At 54.5% G+C, this 17194-nt stretch overlaps 1 protein-coding gene and 1 long non-coding RNA gene across 3 annotated transcripts in view; one reads left to right on the top strand and one right to left on the bottom strand.

Moving 5' to 3' along the window:
• INSR (insulin receptor) overlaps positions 1–17194 on the top strand; it is a 70751-nt gene that overhangs the window by 20499 nt on the left and 33058 nt on the right. The window lies entirely within an intron of this gene.
• On the bottom strand, positions 1111–7021 carry LOC109282522 (uncharacterized). The gene is made up of 2 exons (XR_002089531.2): positions 5424–7021; positions 1111–4688 (listed from the first exon to the last, which is right to left on the bottom strand). It is a non-coding gene; the product is annotated as an uncharacterized LOC109282522 (long non-coding RNA).

Raw genomic sequence — 17194 nt, forward strand, 5'->3', positions numbered from 1 at the left:
ACTTGGGATGCCATCCTCAGCTCCATGGTAGCCTTGGCCCGCCTAACTGCCTCCCTACAAGCACGAGCAGAGGAGGTATATTCGTCTTTGGTGATCTCTCCCTGTTTCCACTTTTTATGTGCTCCCCTTTTGGCCCTTGGGCTGCCCTGGATTTCTGTGGTCAGCCAGGGAAGCCTCCTGGCCCCTTTCCCTCTTTTGCCTCGCTCGGGGATCGTCTTGCTTTGTGCCCGAAGGATCGTTTCCTTTAGGCACAGCCACCCTGTGTCTGATCTCTGAAGGAGAAGTGCCCTTCTTCCTTCGTCCCGCTTGTCTCCTTGTTCCCCAAGCTTCTTCATCAGGATAGCTGCTGTTCAGCAGATGTTGTTTCTCTCGAGGCTGCAATACGTAGCTTTGAGGCTGCGCAGGCAGCAGCACCCGTGTGAGCTACGTGTTCAGAGAGCCGCGTGGTAGTGCCTCCCTCCTGCCTGGCGCAGCTGGCACGCTGCAGAGGCTGTGTGCGGATCCGTCTCGGGGAGAGCGAGGGCCAGGTGGCCCCTGCTCTCTTCCCTGCCAGGAGGAGAGACGCTTCCCAAGATTAAAAGTGACATTCAGATGCGACAAAGAAGCACAGTGAGTAGGGTGTCAGAAAATGGTGCAGTTTGCGCTGGCCAGCTTCCCTCAGTGATGGGAAGAGTTGGGTCAGCTTCACACCCTGTTATGGGGAGGAGGAAGTATTTTGTGGCAGAAGCAGTGCTGCTGAGCTGAGCTCATCGGCTTTCCTTATCGCAGCGTGAGCTCTATTAGCTTTTGGCCTGGCCTGTGCTTGTTACTCCACGAAGAACCAAGTTTTACCAAGTGACTTTGCAGCAGAAAGTGAAAGTCCAGTGGCTGTAAAGAATGAATGGTGTCTGCAGCTTGAATTTACAGGTAGCTCTTCAGTATGAGGCAAAAAGTATATCTTCAGGTGCCGTTCCTTCCTTTCCCCTGCCTGTCTTGTGGTATTGTCCCTTTCTTCCTACTCTTCTGAATATCGGCAATTTCTTCACCGAGTTCAAGGGAAAGTACCTGGAACTTAGGCAGTCTGAGACCTAACGTGCTGCCAGATAGATAAATGAATTGGAAACTGTAAAGTGAAGCAGGAAGCTTTATTAGTGTATCTGACTTTTTTTCTTTTTGTAAAGAAGTAAGAATATTGCAGACCTGCAGCTCATTAACCACCAGCGGAGGTAGAGGCATCTCGCCGTTACCAGCTCAGTTGCATTAGGAGGCATTCGCGTTACTTCATTGCACAGTGAGAGGTTTTTTTTAAATACTTAATTGCCCTTAGAAACCTCAATTACAGCTTGAGCGGCATAGAAATGGTGCTTGACTCTCTCAAAACAGAACAGATGTGCTACGGGTAGCACAGAAATCAGTGACAGTCCTGGCAAGAGGGGCTGGATTTCCCTTTGCCTTTTCCTAAATGCCGCGTCTCTCCACCGAGGCTGACTGTGCTGTAAGTGTGTACACAGCTTCAGCGCAGCGCTCCCTTGCAAGTACCCCTCAGAAGCTCCCAAAAAAAGCCAGAGAGGAAGTAGAGCTCCTCGCTGCAGTGTCTGGCGGCCTGGAAGTCTCACTCGGCTCCAGGCCATTGGGCCTTGTTAGTTAACCCGCAGGTGAAACGGGCTTTAAAAAGCGATCCCCTGTGTTCCTGTCCTGCAGACTGACGGATGGCAGACCTGCGGGGTACGTGCAAAGCGTGCAGCTCTGCCGGGGCCCTGACGGTGGGTGTGCAACGGCAGTCTCGCCAGCCGACTCTGGGGAAAAGGGCTTCTGCCCATGTACCGTGCCGAATTCCCGGAGAGAAGAGAAATATGTCGAGTGTAGATGACTTTCTCTTCCACATTACATTAATCTTATCTCCCCAGCTGTTTACATGACTTGTGTAACATTCGGCTCCTTCATTGAGCCTTAAGTAACAGGTCACTGGCTTCGCACACAATTAGGAAAACTCTCTTTAAAAGCAGACATCTGTAGCAAATGTGACACTTGCTCTGCAGAGCACAAGATGTCAGGCTTTCGGCCTGCTCGCTGTGGTGATTCTCGCCCTTTTTAGGCACCCGTTGTTAGACTCGCAACCACGCTCGGAAAGTGCCAGCTCTTCATTTTCACTTGTTTTTTGGAGCCCAGAAAAACAACAGAGCAAGTCTTCTGTTTCGGAGAACTCGGGACATCCGCGACAGGGCAGAACGTTTTGGACCTTGTGCATTCCTGCTTAAAATCTCTGGGTTTATCTTGTGAATCCTGTTTGCATGTCTAACAGTGCTCGCTAGCATTGTGTGACACCTCGCAGCACCCGTGAAAAGATCTCAAACACCCTAGGGTGCTGCGGCACCTGGTTGAGAGTCACTGGCTCGTGCTTGTGTGTGGGCAGGACAGTACCCTGAGCAAGCCCTCAGGAGAGAATAGCTGTGCTAGCAAAAGCGGGAGTTAATTCCCCACGGCGTGCTGCTACGCGGAGGTGATCAGTTGGAGACGAGCGTGTCACTTTTCGGCAGGCTCTGATCTCTCTGATAACGAGGAACTCCAGGTTTCAGTTTGGAACAAACTTTAGGCTTAGTCAGCAGTGAGGATTACAGCAGGCGTTCAGTGAGCTAGCGCGAAGAATGCTTTCAATGTGAAGGGGAGGTACAGCTCCCAGTCTGTGTCCCCTTTGTTAATCAAGAGGATTAAGCAGGACTGCAGTTACTGCTACGGAGCGTTTTGTCTTGTGTGGAGGCAGCATAGCGTAGTGGGTAGAGAGCAGGCTTGTCTTGGCAGCAGTGGTGTGGGCACGGGTGCGACTCGCAGTGGAGCTTGATGGGGAATTTTTTGGAGCGACAGAACGTGTCTGCAGAGCTCGCGTGTCCCCGGGGCCTGTGCACCACCTGGGGAGGAAGTTCGCATTGCTGGCCCGCAGCGAGGCTTCTTCACTGGACGCAGGCATTGCCTCTAAGGATTGCAGATCCTGTTTGTTCTTCGGCAGCGGCTGGCTCTACGAGGGCACTGCAACCCCCCTGAAACTAGGAAGATTAATATTACTGTTAAAATCATGGCTCTGAGCATCATTTGCCAATAATTGCTGTGCAAATAACGTAGCAGAGTATCTGGGCACGCCGTGGCATCCCATGCAGCTTCAGAAGGTGTTTGCTTCCCCAGTGTTGCAGAGGCCCCTACCCAGCAGGTTGCTAAGATGGGACCAGGTCGGGTTGTGTCTGGAGTGTCGCGGCCGTCTCCTGAATGAGCAAGAAAAACTGAGACACAATGTAAAAATCAATAGTTTAAAAAGCATAATTTTTCCATGGGCTGAGGCTGAGGCTAGAGAAACTTGGATAAAAATGAAATGTCATTTTTGTAGGGAAAGTAATTGGCTTCGGAAACAACTGAGGTTTGTGGTGAATTCTGTGTTACTTGAACTCTCCAAGTATCTAAAGCAAGGGTGGAGACTGTTTCTAAAGTATGTGGGGGTTTGCCCAAGCAGGAATACATTGGAAAGACCTTTGGCCCGTGTTGTCTAGTAGGTCAGACTGGTTTATCACTGTGGTCCTTGCTAGCCTTAAAACCTATGACTCTGAATGTCACCAAGCGAGCGTAGATACACGTGTGTTTGGCAAGTCTCCGTGCTCTTGTTCAGAATAGTCTGCTACAGGAGCATCCGTGTTTTAGGCCCGTGGCAAGTCCTTCCATGCGTGGGCTGCTTCCACGGGGTGCAGCTGCACTACCGGGCTCTCGAATCGGCTGCTGGCTGCCTCCCTTCAGGGCTGCTGCTGAACGCTCGGCCTCGTCCCTCCCTCTGCCGCCGAGTCCCGCAGCCAGTCTCTCGCCAGGAGGTGAAACCCTGTAGCTGGGGACCAGCTGTGGAGGGACAGAGATGCCATGTCCAGAGAGTGTTTGGTAGGACACCAGATGTCCATACACTAGGACAGTTGATGTGTTTTGCTAATGTTTAAAGAGAGAGGGGAAAAAAAGAGGTAGTTTTGGTGTGCAGTGAATAGCTGTGTGGCACAGCCACGGTCTGCCGCCAGATATTCCCTTGTGCAGCTGGCTACAGTTCCCAAAAAGATCTTGCTAAATTGTTGGACCTGCGAGGATGATGGTGAATAGCGCAGGGGAAGTCTGACGCGTGGCTGGGTGCAGCATGGTGCTGGCAGTCCCCGCCTGGCCGCCTCTCCTCACTGCCCAGATCCCTGTAACCGCCCCCCGCCAGAGCACCTCGGGGACTGGGGTGGCGTGCTGCTCGGGCGCACACTTGACAGCCCGGCGGTTGCAAGTTTGAGGCTGTAGCAGAAGTGCTCACGGCGCGGACTGCCCGATTCCAATCGACCTACAAATCCTGCTAGCTCCCTTGTCACGAGGACACGAAAAAGGAAAGGAAAGGGCACCATTTGCTTGCTGCATTTCAAACTGCGTGCAGATACAGTCGGAAACATGTAATAGGCTACGTAACAATGCGTCTTGGCGTCGCGACTGGACACAGACGTTGCCCTGGGGAGAAAAGGAGGATGCCAGGCAGGAAGCGGAAGAGAGCAGCACTTATCCGATCCGAGGGGATCTGGGCGAAGGGGCCGCTCACGGACAGGTCTGTCTAGCCCTCGTGGCGGAGCCCTGGCACGTTTGGCCAGACAAGACGTTTTCGCAACCCCTTGTGTTTGCTTCGGCGGTGTGTTGTTCTGCGCTCACTTGTGCAATCACTATGGGAGGAATAGTTCTAAATTTAGAAACATGCTTGAGACGGGATTGCATGTTGGTTAGTGCAGAGGAGCGCATCCTTACTGGGTGGGTTTGCATGTCAGCTTGCTTACGTTTGTAGGCTACCATGAGCATGGCAGGGTTGATAGCCCAGTGCCCTGCCGAGACCTTCTTGCGTTGTGCCAGCTGCTTCTGGCAGAAGTCCTGTCCTCAGGCTCTCTCCTTCCACCTTCTCCACTCCCACCATCTCCTAGCCACACTTCTCCAGCTTCACTGACTCTCCTGCCCTCGAGCTCCACCACCTCTCTCCTTCCCCTCTTCTGCTGTCTCCGTTTAGCTCTGGGCAGAGGATCTCAGGAAAACTGACAAACTATGATGAGACTTCTGCCTTCCCTCTGCTTTGCTTTCCCATCCCCTTCCCTCTTGCAACTCTCTCCTCCTTCCCCATCCTGCATAGGAGTGTCTTGTTTGCTCCTCTCTACCTCTTTTGCTAGCCTCTGCCCCTCTTGATTCCTTTGCGTCCACGTTGATCTCCTCCTTTCCCTCTCCCACTACAATCTGCCTTGACCCGTCTTGCCCCTCCAGCTGCGGCTCCCCTGCCCACAGCCCCTTCCCTCCCACAACAGCCGAGACCTTTTCTGCCGTCCAGCCTTGGTCCCTTCCACTCCTGCAGAGCCCGTGGAGGAGGTCCCTGGCCTGAATCGGTGCTCCATCCTCTTGACCCCTGTTGAACTTACTTCTTGAAATGCTGTCCGTCCTTGCCTTCCCTGATGCAGTCTCCTCCTGGCTCTCTCCTGACTCTCATTACTCCTTCGGCATGTCCCACGGGGGATTCTCCTCCACGTCTCCACTTCTCTGCAGGGGCAGGGAGGGAGGTGGTCACTAAGCCAGTGTCCTCGATCTTCTTCCTCCCTTTACCCAGAGAGGATGCAGGCCGATCTCATCTGGAGACAGTTCACGTGTTCATCCCTGTTTGGGTGACTCCCATGTCTGCCTTTCTCCCGAAGCTCGGTCTCCTGTCCAAACTAAAATGCCAGCCTGTCTCTCTGAGTGCTTGTTGATCATTAGCCATTGAACAAAGCTGGACATGGCTTCCTCCTTAGTCACTGTGGACAAGTCCACCATTTTGCTGAGACTGGAACAGAAAGCGTCTTAACGTTGTGTTGCGCAGAACTAATGAAACCGAAGAGCCGGGGAGGATTGAGCTGGGGAAGGCGAAGGGAGTAGCTTTGTTCATTTGTTCTTCAAGCCTTTCTTTCGCAGATCCGAGTGCTTCACAAAATCACAGTAACCAAGTCTGAGCCCTTTCCCCTTTCTAACTACTAGGTAGCTCTGCCTCTGGGATGAAGGTCTCGATATTACACAAAGCTAGGTAAAATCTGAAGAATGACTGAAATGGCAGTGTGGAAGTAGAAAGCATCTTTTTCATAATTGTGTAATCCGTTTTAAATGAATGGGGAAGCAGGTATATAGGGAAAAGACCATAAAACGTCCACTCACGATGGAGTACCACAGCAGGGACCACAGTACTCCCCTCCTGTAAACCTGGAGGGGAGCAGAGCGCCCAGGCAGGATGGCTCGGTTTAACCGCGAGGAGATTACCAGGGGAACAAAGAAGTGCTTGCAAGATGCCGGTTGTCTGATAGAGCAGCAGATGGTTAAATATTAACACGCGCTCTTCTGAGGCTTTACAGTAAACTCCAGAACAGTCAGGTGGAAAAGCAAATCATGAGGATATTTGTCAAGTGTGGAACGGGTCCAGGATTTCACGTCCACAGAGGGGCAACACCTGGAAGTCGCTGGGGCTCACCAGGAGAGAGCAAGCAGTTTGAGGGGTTCATTTGGCAGAGTCGGTGCAACAGAGCTTCAAGCCAGCTGCGCTCTTCCTCCCGGCTACAGTGTCCAGAGGGTCTCCTGAGCTCGGCAGAGTCCAGAGAGGGCCGCGGGCTGGGTCATTGCGCAGACCTGTGACTGGGAGCGGAGTCCTGCCTCGCGGTGCCTGCCGAGCCGTGGTGGTCGGTACTTCCTGCCCCGAGCTGGCCCCCGGGCTGCTGGATTTCCCCGCAAGCCAACGCTCGTGACCCCCAGCTGCCGAGCCGGGCAGTGGAGGCCGAGGCGCTGCAGGGCAGAGCATGCAGCGGCTTAGCACTTGTGTTGGACTGTGGCTGTTCAGTAGCTTCTGTGCAGGATTCCCTGAGTCCCTGAGAAGGGAGAAGAGAAAATCCAAAAGAGTGAATATTGCTGGGCATGTTCAGACACCGAGCCCCCCATCAGATAATTGAATGTACGTGGCTGGGTACCTTTTGGTAACTGATAGGTGCAAAGCTAGAGCTGTAGCGTGAAAGCTGCAGGGAGCCTGGGTTGCAGCAGCGTGTGCTTGTCCCAGCACTGAGAGAGGACTTCGCGCGGGTAATGGCGGCAGCACGAGTACCAGACCCAGTGGTGCAAAGCACGGGGGTGATTCACGTTACTACCATTAACACGTGACTGGGTGTCCTTCCCTTTCCCGTTGCATTTAGCAAACAGTTTTCATTTATTTATTTCTACATGTGTTTTTAAGATGGATCTTCACGTGTCCGATATGCATGTCAGGGCCTGCAGGTCCTTGTGCTTCTGACAGGTGTTTTCTGCATTACCATTAAAAACTGCCATTCGGATTTCCTCATCTCTTTCCGACCGGGGGGAGCCCGGAGACGGTGGGGGGGGAAGGGGTTGTTGCTCAGGTTCGTTTTCTAGCCAGGCGAGAGAAAGGAAGCCTGCAGGCCAGGCTAGCCGTAGGGGAGAGGGCTGAGCGTGCACGGGCCGCGGGAACCGGGCACCGGGTGTCTTCCTGTTCTTCTCCCCGTGTGCGGGCGGTGCGGGGAGAGCAGAGCTGAGCTCCTGAGAGAGGTGGTGGCGAGCCCTGCCCCTCTCCAGGCTTTCATCCTGCCGTGCAGGGGAGTCTGCTAGAGAGGAACAGACCTTTGTGGTGGAAAAATTGAACACCGTGAAGCCACAGCTCTTGTTTCCATGGGAGCAAAGTGCCGTTTCCAGTTTGTCACCCAGATACGGAGCTGAGCCCACAAACGAACGCACGGACCCTAATAGAATAAAAGGTTGAGGTTAAATTAAGCGGTGACATCACTGCCCACAAAAAATGCGGCTCAGCTGAGTGCCAGCTGTGCAGCAGCATTCGATCTGGAGCAATGTCCGTTATGCGGATAATGGCTCCTGCAGCCTGTTTGAAGCAGCCGGAGGCTTCCAAGTTGTGGAAGGGGCATTGCTTTTGCACTTAACCTGAAGCCTCCAAGCCCAGAATTGCCAACCCGGGCGGGAGTTAATTACCCCATATCCTCCTCTTGCGTTTTCTTCCTAGCGGCCTGTGCGGGGCCGGTGCTTGTTGTTTATTCATCGGGACTCTGGCCGGGGAATCTAGTTTGGTCTGGAACGCCGCAGCTGCAGCCGGCTGCTGCTCATTGTCTGTTGCAATTAGCAGCGAGTCGCTGATTGGGCTGGGAGCAGAGCGGTGTGCAGGTACAAGAGGAAATCTGTGGCATCGCTGCAGATGTTTGGCAGGATTGTATTTATGTGGCAAGGGCACTGATGCAAACTGCCTGCTTCCACACGCGGCCTCTCTGGTGGCACTTTGCGGCTGGCGGGTCAGCGGTGGTGGCTTTCCTGGCCTCTCCCCTCCGGCAGCGTGGGCTTGGGAGCCTGCCTTGTCGTGGCCAACGGTCAGATCTGGCCATCTTCATCCTTTGCACTGATCTGTCGGTGTGACACTGCCAATCTGACACAGTCCACGTGTGTGCCAGTGTCTTTACCTGAGAAGCTCCTTTTTTCAGTCGTAAGCAGGAAAAAGAGCAAGAAGCCTCCCAGGCCAGCTCCTGTGGGTGTGCTGCAGCCCGAGCAGCGGGCAGTGAACGGTGAGGAGCCTGCCAGGTTCGACTCCATCCCGTGCAGCAGCCTGCACGCTCGGCTTTGGTTCGGGATATTCCCAGTTAGGGGTGGAGGAAGTGAGGAGGGCTTTTCTTACCCTAGCACTCCCCAAGGTAGAAGTGAAGTGTTGTCCTAAACTGTGTGAACGGAAAGGTTTCCTTTTTGTTTAGTACCAGCAGTGTTGTTTTTGGAAGTCACTGTCTATGGGAAGAGAGGCACCTGCAGTTAATTTTATCCGTTCCTGTGTAAATAAGGCCCTCTTAGCACTCACAGTTCAGAGGGGTCATGGCTTAATTTATAAATAACACTTCCATTTTAGTGCGGGTTGTAAAACCTCGAATCCCCCGTTGCACCGAGCACCGCAGCTGAGACCTGAACGAGGGCTCCGGGGCCTGAGCGGGCATCGCTGCTGCAGCTCGCAGGGCAGCGGCGGCTCCAGCATCCCTGGGGTTAGGTGCGGAGCAAAAAGCAATTAACTTGGAACCCGCGAATAACGAGCGGGAGGCATTTCTAGTGCGCTGCGGCAGCGTCTCCTGACTTGCACCGGACGAGACCGCAGTTAGCAAACAGGCGGTGGGCTTGGTAGCATCCCCGTTGCTAGCTGACATGCCGGCTCGACTCTTCCCAGCCTGCCCCCACTAGCGCGTGCAGCCCTGGGAAGCAGTTACTGACTCGTGTGTGGGACGTCGTTGGGTAGAGCGCCGGTTTTTCGGTGCGGGCTGGATTTGCTGCCAGGGCTGCAGTCGGCAGCGAAAGCCGAAGGGACGCCCTGCTTTTTCCCGAGTGAGCTTGGTCCGACTCCCTGCGCTCCGCGGGGTCCGCTGCAGAGCGGTTATGCCTCTGCCTGCGTCTGGGCCGGCCTGCGGCACCCGGGCCGCGGCGGCCCGAGCCGGCTGCAGAGGCAGAGCGAGCGCAGCACACGGCTGCCCGACTGCTGCTTCCCTGACAGCAGCCATTTTAGACGCTGGTGCGAGCTCGCTCCCCCTCATGGACTCCGTGTGCTTGCTTCACATCCTACGTGGCTGGAATTTTTTGCAATATATGAAGACTGTTTTTCCCGCCTCGAGAGGATGTTAACTCTTCCCCTCAGACTCCAACGAGCCCCAGTCATGGTTTTTTTCAAGTTTTCCAAGCGGCGTCTTTTTATAATCCCGAGGGGTTTTTTCAAGTTTGACAGCTGCTCTTCCCTTTATTTCCGTCACGTTTCCCCGCAGCCCCGCAAGCAAGGGTGGGTTCAGTCTGGGTGTCCTCTCAGAGTAACCGTGACGAACCAGTAAGCACGGAGAAGGGGGATCACCGCGAGGGTAACATGTCGCGCGGCTTTCTGCAGACACGACTGAATAGCAGAGCCATCCCGTTCGCGCGGCAGGAGAAGCCGTGACGGGCACGGCTCCCGTTTCGCCCGGCCTCGCAGGTCTGCCCGCTGCATGGGGCAGCTCGCTCGCGGCGCCGTCCTGCACCGCTGCGGCCCCAGGGCCCGAGAGCTGCTCCGCAGCGGGCGCCGGGCGCTGCGGGCTCCGTGCGCAGCTACGCGTCTCCGGCAGGAAGCGTTGCTCCCAGCTCTGGGGTCCCCAGACCAGAGGACTAATTGGTGCCCACTTCTGAGTTGAAACCGTTTCGGCCGCAGCCTCCCAACAGCAAGTCGTTTCCAGATACGGGGCGTAGCTCGCACAGGCCGGGATTATTTTTTCTGAGAGAGACGCCAGCTTCTGTGCTGGAGGGGGCTGCTGCTGCTGAAACGCCTGCGGGCAGAGCCCCTGCCCTGCCACCCGGGTTCGGCGAGCGTTTCTCCCAAACGGCGTCCATGCCTAATAGATGGTCGGGTAGCAACGTGGCGTTGAATATACCTGCGGCTTGGTCGGCTTAGGATTTATGTCGGAGCCGTGGGACCGCTCGAGAGCTGGTGCTTGGGTCTATGCAGTTGCCCAACACCAAAATCTACTAGAAAACTCCCAGATACCTGCAGTGTCTGGAGCCTGTTCTCAGAAGCAGCTGCATTAACGTTTCCTCTGGAGAAGTTGGGAGTAGGAGGTTTTGAGAGGCTGTTTTGGGGACAGAGTTACCTGTATATTCACTGACACAAACGGTTGTTTTAATTATAGGCGTTGTGTCTACACGGCACTGCCAGCCTTAAACAGGGCCGCTTCAGTAGGACGCTTCTCTTACGTACGTGCGAGTTGCAAACCGTTTGGCCGCAGAGAGAAACCCAAACAGGCTTTGCAGTATATGGCGAAACCAGACGTGTGGACTGCCGTTAGGCAAGAACGTGCCTGGCTTGCGAGAGGAGGCAATCCCTATCTTGAGAGGCTACCGTTTCTAGTTATTGCAGCCTAATGCAGCGCTGGGTTGAGTTCCCAAATTGTGTTAGCATGGTTTCAAGCCTATTCTTTATTAAAGCAGCCAGGGTGGTGTCGGGATTGAGGAGCAAAGAGACCAACTGTAAAGTTTATTAAAATAAACTTTTAACTAGCTACAGACTTGCCTAGGTTTGCTTGTGCTTCCTGGCTGTTCTGTGTACGATAACATCATTGAGTTTGGTGGTTATTGTTAGCGTCAAAAACCCCCAAACCAAGCCATTCAAGCGTACGTCTGTTTTGAAAACATAGCAGGCTTTCTTTGTAGCCACGAGCAGAACTGCTTGTTCCTAGCTCCGTGCCTGCACCGGAGGCAGGATGAGCGGGACGTGCTGAAAGGGAGCTAGGCCTTGCGCTGGGTGTGAGCAAGCCCCCCGCTCCCTCCCCGGGGAGCTGGGCGAGGATCCCTTTCCGGGGTAAGCAGGTCTCGGGCGGGAAGGCGCAAGCAGGTGCTGGAGGCACCGTGTTGGACCGAGTGGACGGGCTGCGGGCGCGCTGTGTTCAGGAGGGTTACAGCCACTGCCTCTTCCCCCGTCAGGACACGGGGCAGCGTTTCCATCGCTTATAACTCTGCCATAAAACACTTCCTGCAGCTTGATGCTGGCTGGCCATGGCATGTCTCGTTTTAAAGCTGCTCTCCTCTTGCTGCCTCTGGCCCCGCACATCTGTTCTGTAACCATTTTTTTTCTTTGTTTTTTTAAAGCAAGCTTCTGAACTAAAGTATTTGAAGCATTTTATGGTGGACCCATAAGACGTGAGCTCCCTTGCAAAAGGTGCGTTTAAACTTGGTGGATAAGAATAAAAAACATCTCAGAAAATGAAACACGTCGGCCTTTATGCTGCAACTTGGCTGTGGGTTGTTTCAGACTTTAGCAAAAGAAAATCCATTTGTTGAAACCTGAGGTACCTAATGCACGTCTTCAGCCTTCGATTTTGCCGCTGCACGGTATCTTTTAGTTTTCAGTCCCCAAACTTACATAAGATGTGGTTCGTGGCAGCGTCGTGGCAGCAGGCGCTCCCCCCTCTCGGAGGCACTCCTGCCTGCTGGGGGAACGGGCCACCTGCTCGCGCAGCTTTGGGCCTTCGTGGTGGGGGGGGCTTACTCTGGGCACCCCCAAGTTCTCGCCTAACTCAGACGTGGCGTCTCGCACAAGCAGGGAGGAAAACCTGTGTGCGGAAATGGAGCACAAGCTGAACCCTGTGCACGCGTCGTACACTGAAATGCAGCCTCTGCTCGGGGTGTTACCTCCGCGGGGCTATGCGGCACCTTGAAAACGAGGCCCAGCTGCAAACGCCAAATAATTGCAGCACTGAAAACACCCCCCTCGTCTTGAGTTGGGATCCCGCCGGCAATGCAGACACACCCAGGGGATTTAATGGGACCTGCGATTGCTCTCCTTGTTGTCTCTTCGCCCAGAACAAGAAAAACACTTCATTTAAGGCAGCGCGAACCGGATTACTCGAGCGAGGGAGCTGAAAGGTACGGCTTCCACAACAACTGTAACTCGACTGTGCGGCATGTGCATGTGTGTAAATATATATATGACAGAAGTTATTGCCATATACAGTAAGAGGAAAACTACTTGTGCAAGCTGGGAGGCCCAAGATAATGTTTCTAGAGAATGCTGGCTTTGAATTGTATGACGTGTGCGCGCGCGTGTAACGCTGCGACTATAACATTGCACTAACCTGGGCTTTGGCACCGAGCTGTGTATATCGCAGCCAAGACAAGCCATTTTAAGCTGTGTCAGTGTTGGATTTAGACTTTTCTCCTAGGAGTTTCTTCTAGTTAAAACTGTTCTTCAGAGTTAGAATCCAGGATGAGAACATTTTGCTTGAAATTATTAAACTTAATTGGCATAACACGCTTTACTGAAGAGCAGCCAGGGAACCGTATAAACCAGTCCAAAAGGAGAGTCTGGGGTTTCCCCCTTCTCCGCTCTGCTGCCGAAGGGTTAAGCGTGTGTTTGCTTTCTGCGGAGATAGAAAGTCGTTGAATGGCTCGGGCTGCGGGCAGCAAACGCATTGGCTACGGGCGAGGGTGGTTCTCCCGGCACGGCTGTGTCCTGACCTGGATTTCTGGGGAACGGAGCCTGTCCTTTCCCTTCCCCGGGGGCTGGCAGCCACGGCACGTTTGTATAATTCTAGAAAAGCTCCCGACAGTGAAAGGAGACTCGCCTGCCTGCGCTGCTCTCCTCGTCGGCGTTTGGCAGGCGGTCCAAAGCCTGCGGCACAGCAGCGAGGGGTCCATGTTGTTTGTTTTCCAGCTCCGCGGACCTGGCATCACACGGGGAGGGGAGGAGGGGAGAGGAGAGGAGAGGAGAGGAGAGGGTTTTTATTACGAGTAGACGAGATCATATCGATCCCTTGAACAACAGCCCGAAAATGGAGCGGGCTTCTCTTTCTGTAGAAAAATGTGGGATCTTAAATCTGCACACGTACGGTCTATGACGTTCTGATCTGTGCCTTATAAATGGCTTGAAATGTTTAGATTTGGCCTACGCTCGTGCCTCTGGTTGATAAAGTAGTGACTAGTCAGCTCATAGTTGCAGAGCGCGTCTGTCCAAAGCCCACCCGAGGCAGAAGACTGAAGGAAAGCCCCCAAAACTTGTGATTTTTCTCCCTCTTTCCTCCCCCCGCCTCCCAACTCAGTGTAATGCTGTGCTGCTACCATTCTGTTATTTTATAAGGAAGCAGGAAATAAGGAATAATTAATGCAAATATTTTTATCATGCCTAGATAGTCAAATCAGGTGGCTGAGTAGTAGGTGGTGTGCCTAGCAGTGGGTAGGTACTATGATGCACCTCAGAGAGCCCTTTTGTGCGGTGGCCGACGTGTCTAGAGAGTATTTGACGCTGTTTGCATGACGCCCGGGAAAGCAGGGCAGTGGTGCAACGGGTCCGTAGGTGTGAGAATCCCTTGGAGATGTCCCTTCTTCTGGGCCTCGGCGGCATGAAGAAATGTCAGCCTCAATCCCTGATCAGGAAGGGGTTCTTTAAATACTTGTTTCCATAGTCTCTAGTCACTGGCTGCCTCTGTAGGTATTTGCTCGAGACTGGAAGAGCAGGTTTGAATCCCACCAACAGCGACTCTGTCTTCCCTGTTCTTGGGCAAGCATCATAAACCGTACCATCTCCTAGCAGATGCGGCCAGGTAAAAAGTCAAGTGTTACCCTATGCGAGGCCACATCTGGCCAGCGGGTCTCCCCACAGGTCTGCAGGTTGGGCAGCCCGGGAATGGTGGCAGTGTTCATTGCAGGTCTCCGGCTGCCCAACCTCTGGGCGACCTGGCCCGGTGTGCTAGGTTGTGCTGGTGTGCACCTGTGGACTGACCCCTGCACGCTGGATCTGGCCCATGGGACAGCAAAGTTGAGCACCGCTGCTCTAATGTCCTTCCCAAAGTGTCACCTTCCTGCAGCAATGTGCTGCTTCTCTCCTTCACCCCACAACTCAATGCATTGCTAAAGCGTTTGAGGTCCTTTTTCCCCATCCCGTGCCGCGATGCCCCGTCAAGGCCCCTCACTTCTTCCCCTCTCTGAACTGTTTCCACCAAGAGACTGGCAGACTCTTGTATTTGGGTCGACAAGATTCCCTCCGTCGTTCTTCCATGTTTCGGAGGCAGTGGTAAGTTTGGCCCTTTCCCCTGGATGGTGACGGACTGGCTCAGCAGGAGCAAAGGCCGCTGACATCGAGGGTCTGGGTCGTGGTGTTGCTCCTGCTGTACTGGACAGTGCTTCAGGCTGTCCTGCTCTCGTCTCGGGGTGCCCCCACAAGGGAGAAGAGGAGCCCGACTAGTCCAGGCTAGATCCGTCGCTGGGGGTGTAAGTGCTGCCTAGAGTTGGGCCTGGTCAGCACTCGTGCACGCTGCACTGGGCTGCAGTTTTGGGGTGGGCAGACAATGAAGACAGATGTGTGACTGACTCCCCCGGTGCCTTCTCCGTGGCCTGTCCTCTCTGGATCCTTGCAACCCAGGTCCCACGGAGGGTCCAAGAGAAGTGGTGGGGGCGAGAAGATGGGCTCATGCAGTCATGCCTTGTATTGTGCTTTTCTTTTTTAAAACCATCATTATTTAGCACTTATATTGCGGTAGCACCTTGAGGCTAACCTGCTCAGGGCCCACTGTGCTCGGAGCTGTACAAATAGAGAGCAAATGCAGCCTGCCTTGAACGCTTAATGGAGGAGCTGCTTGGCTGCCTTGCTCTCCTCCCTGTTGTCCTACAAAAATGTGAGAAACACTTGTACTGTGCTGCTGCCCCTCCCAGCTCTGCTCCAAAACTGCTTGTTGTCTATTTAAAACGATCCTTAGAGCTGAGAACTTCTGCTCTGAATATTTTCAGCCAAATTTATAAACCGTAAAATAAGCGTAGGGTTTGGAGCCCTGGTTTCCATTACAAATGCAAAAACCTTGTGTGGCATGTCATAGATTAGGTGCCAAATGCCCCGTCAAGGCTCGCTCTGCGTTTGTGCGGTTCTTCTCCGTGACTGCCCGATGCGCAGAGCTCTGCTCCTCCAGGCCCCCTGCGCGTGTCGCGACGCCGTGCTTCGTGCAGGCGACATCCCCTTGCCTCTGGGCCGAGGCGGGTTACGCGGCACCTGGGCACTGCCTGGCTTTTGCTTTCTGCAGCCCTCTTCAGGCTCTGTGGGAGCACGTGTAGGAAGGGGATGAATTGAAGACATGTTTGTTCGTCCTCGACCTATTCCCGGGATGCTGTGGTGCTGCGCCCGCTGTCTTCTCGGTGGGCAGGCAGCAGCGAGGCGTGGGCCCTCCACACAGATGTGGTCTGGCCCACGCGCGGGTCCCGTGCGCTGCGGCACAAAACGTTCCCCTGCGGCAGCCCAGCCGTGCGCAGGGCCCGGCGCAGCAGCTGCCCCAAGTGCCGTGGGCCAGACCCACGCAGACACCTCGTGCAGCCCCAGTCCTCGGGGAACGGGCAGGAGCCTGCACCCGGTTCCCGTGCCCAACGGGAGCACGGCCGCGGCGCGCTGCGTGAAGCAGTCTGGGCTACACTTCCGCTCCAGACTGCAGAGCCGGCGAGCGTTTGGAGCTTGGGACTCAATTCTGGAACTTTCTCTTGCTTTATTTCTGCTGACGACCTTTGGTAACCTTTGGGTTTGAGTTGTTGAGGGCTTGCCAGAGTAATTATTCTCGTGTCATTCACAGGTTGTTTATACACTTTTTAGGCACACTTCTCCTTTGGCTGCCCGGTCTTGCTGTACCTAATTGGGAGGGGTGAGGTAGCCCCCTGCCATCACACGGGGCGGGGGCGCACCGTGCTGCCTGAGTGATTGATTGATTGATTCCTTTATTTCTTTATTGTAATGGTTTGGTTTGGTTTTTCTGTTTCCGTTTTACGCTTCGTCCAAATGCAGGGATCGCCCGCGGGTGGGTGTTTTTGTGCTTGCCTGCTGGACTTTGCTCGGGTACCACCTCGAAGTGTCAAGTTCACCGCGTAGAAAGAGGCGCACAGCTTCCCAGCACAAAGGGAAATGAACGTTGTTCTGAATTCGGGGTTGTGTTTCGTGCTCGTGCGCCAGGTACCTGAACTGGAGCTTGTGGTCACGTGGGAGCGCCGTCCCCTCGGGAAGGCCTTGGGGATGGGGAGGGAGCCCGGGCCCTCCTCGATCGGGTGTAAAGCTGGGGGCGCGCGGCAGGGCGGCCGTGCCGTCCTCTCGTCGGTTAGCGTAGCGCCCAAAGTGCGCCGTGTGCTGGGGGCCCGTCGCCCCGCGGCCCGTACAGACCGAGCAGGCGGCGTGCCCTGCCTCGCGCACACCCGCTCCGCGGAGCAGGGCGGCGTGTCGGCTGCCTTGTGGTGCCGGCAGGGCCGGGGGGCGAGCCCCTGGCTGCGACGCTCTGTGCTCCTCTTCACCTCGCAAGAGCAAAGCAATCGCGCAGAGGGCTTTGAGAGCGCGCGTTTCCTGCACACGGTTACCTCCAGACTGAATCATCCCGAAGCGTGTGACTTTGAACCTGAGATCATGAAATGGTGGAAAGTATGTTGTTTACAGGAGCGTAGAAAACAAAGCTATTAAATGTTAACTTCTTACGCAGACTCTTCTTTCTTTTTTTTTTTTAAGTTGCCAGGCACGCAGCGCTGGGAGTAATTGCCTGTTACTCCTTTTGGGCTTGTTTATGATGGGAGTCTTTTATAGCAATGGCCCCGTATTTGAGAAAACAGCCATCTTCCAGTGCCGCTCCTCCAAGCACGGGACTTGACGGGTCCGAACAGCACGTTCGGG

The sequence above is a fragment of the Alligator mississippiensis genome, chromosome 16, assembly GCF_030867095.1.
Source record: "Alligator mississippiensis isolate rAllMis1 chromosome 16, rAllMis1, whole genome shotgun sequence".
NCBI lineage: Eukaryota > Metazoa > Chordata > Crocodylia > Alligatoridae > Alligator > Alligator mississippiensis.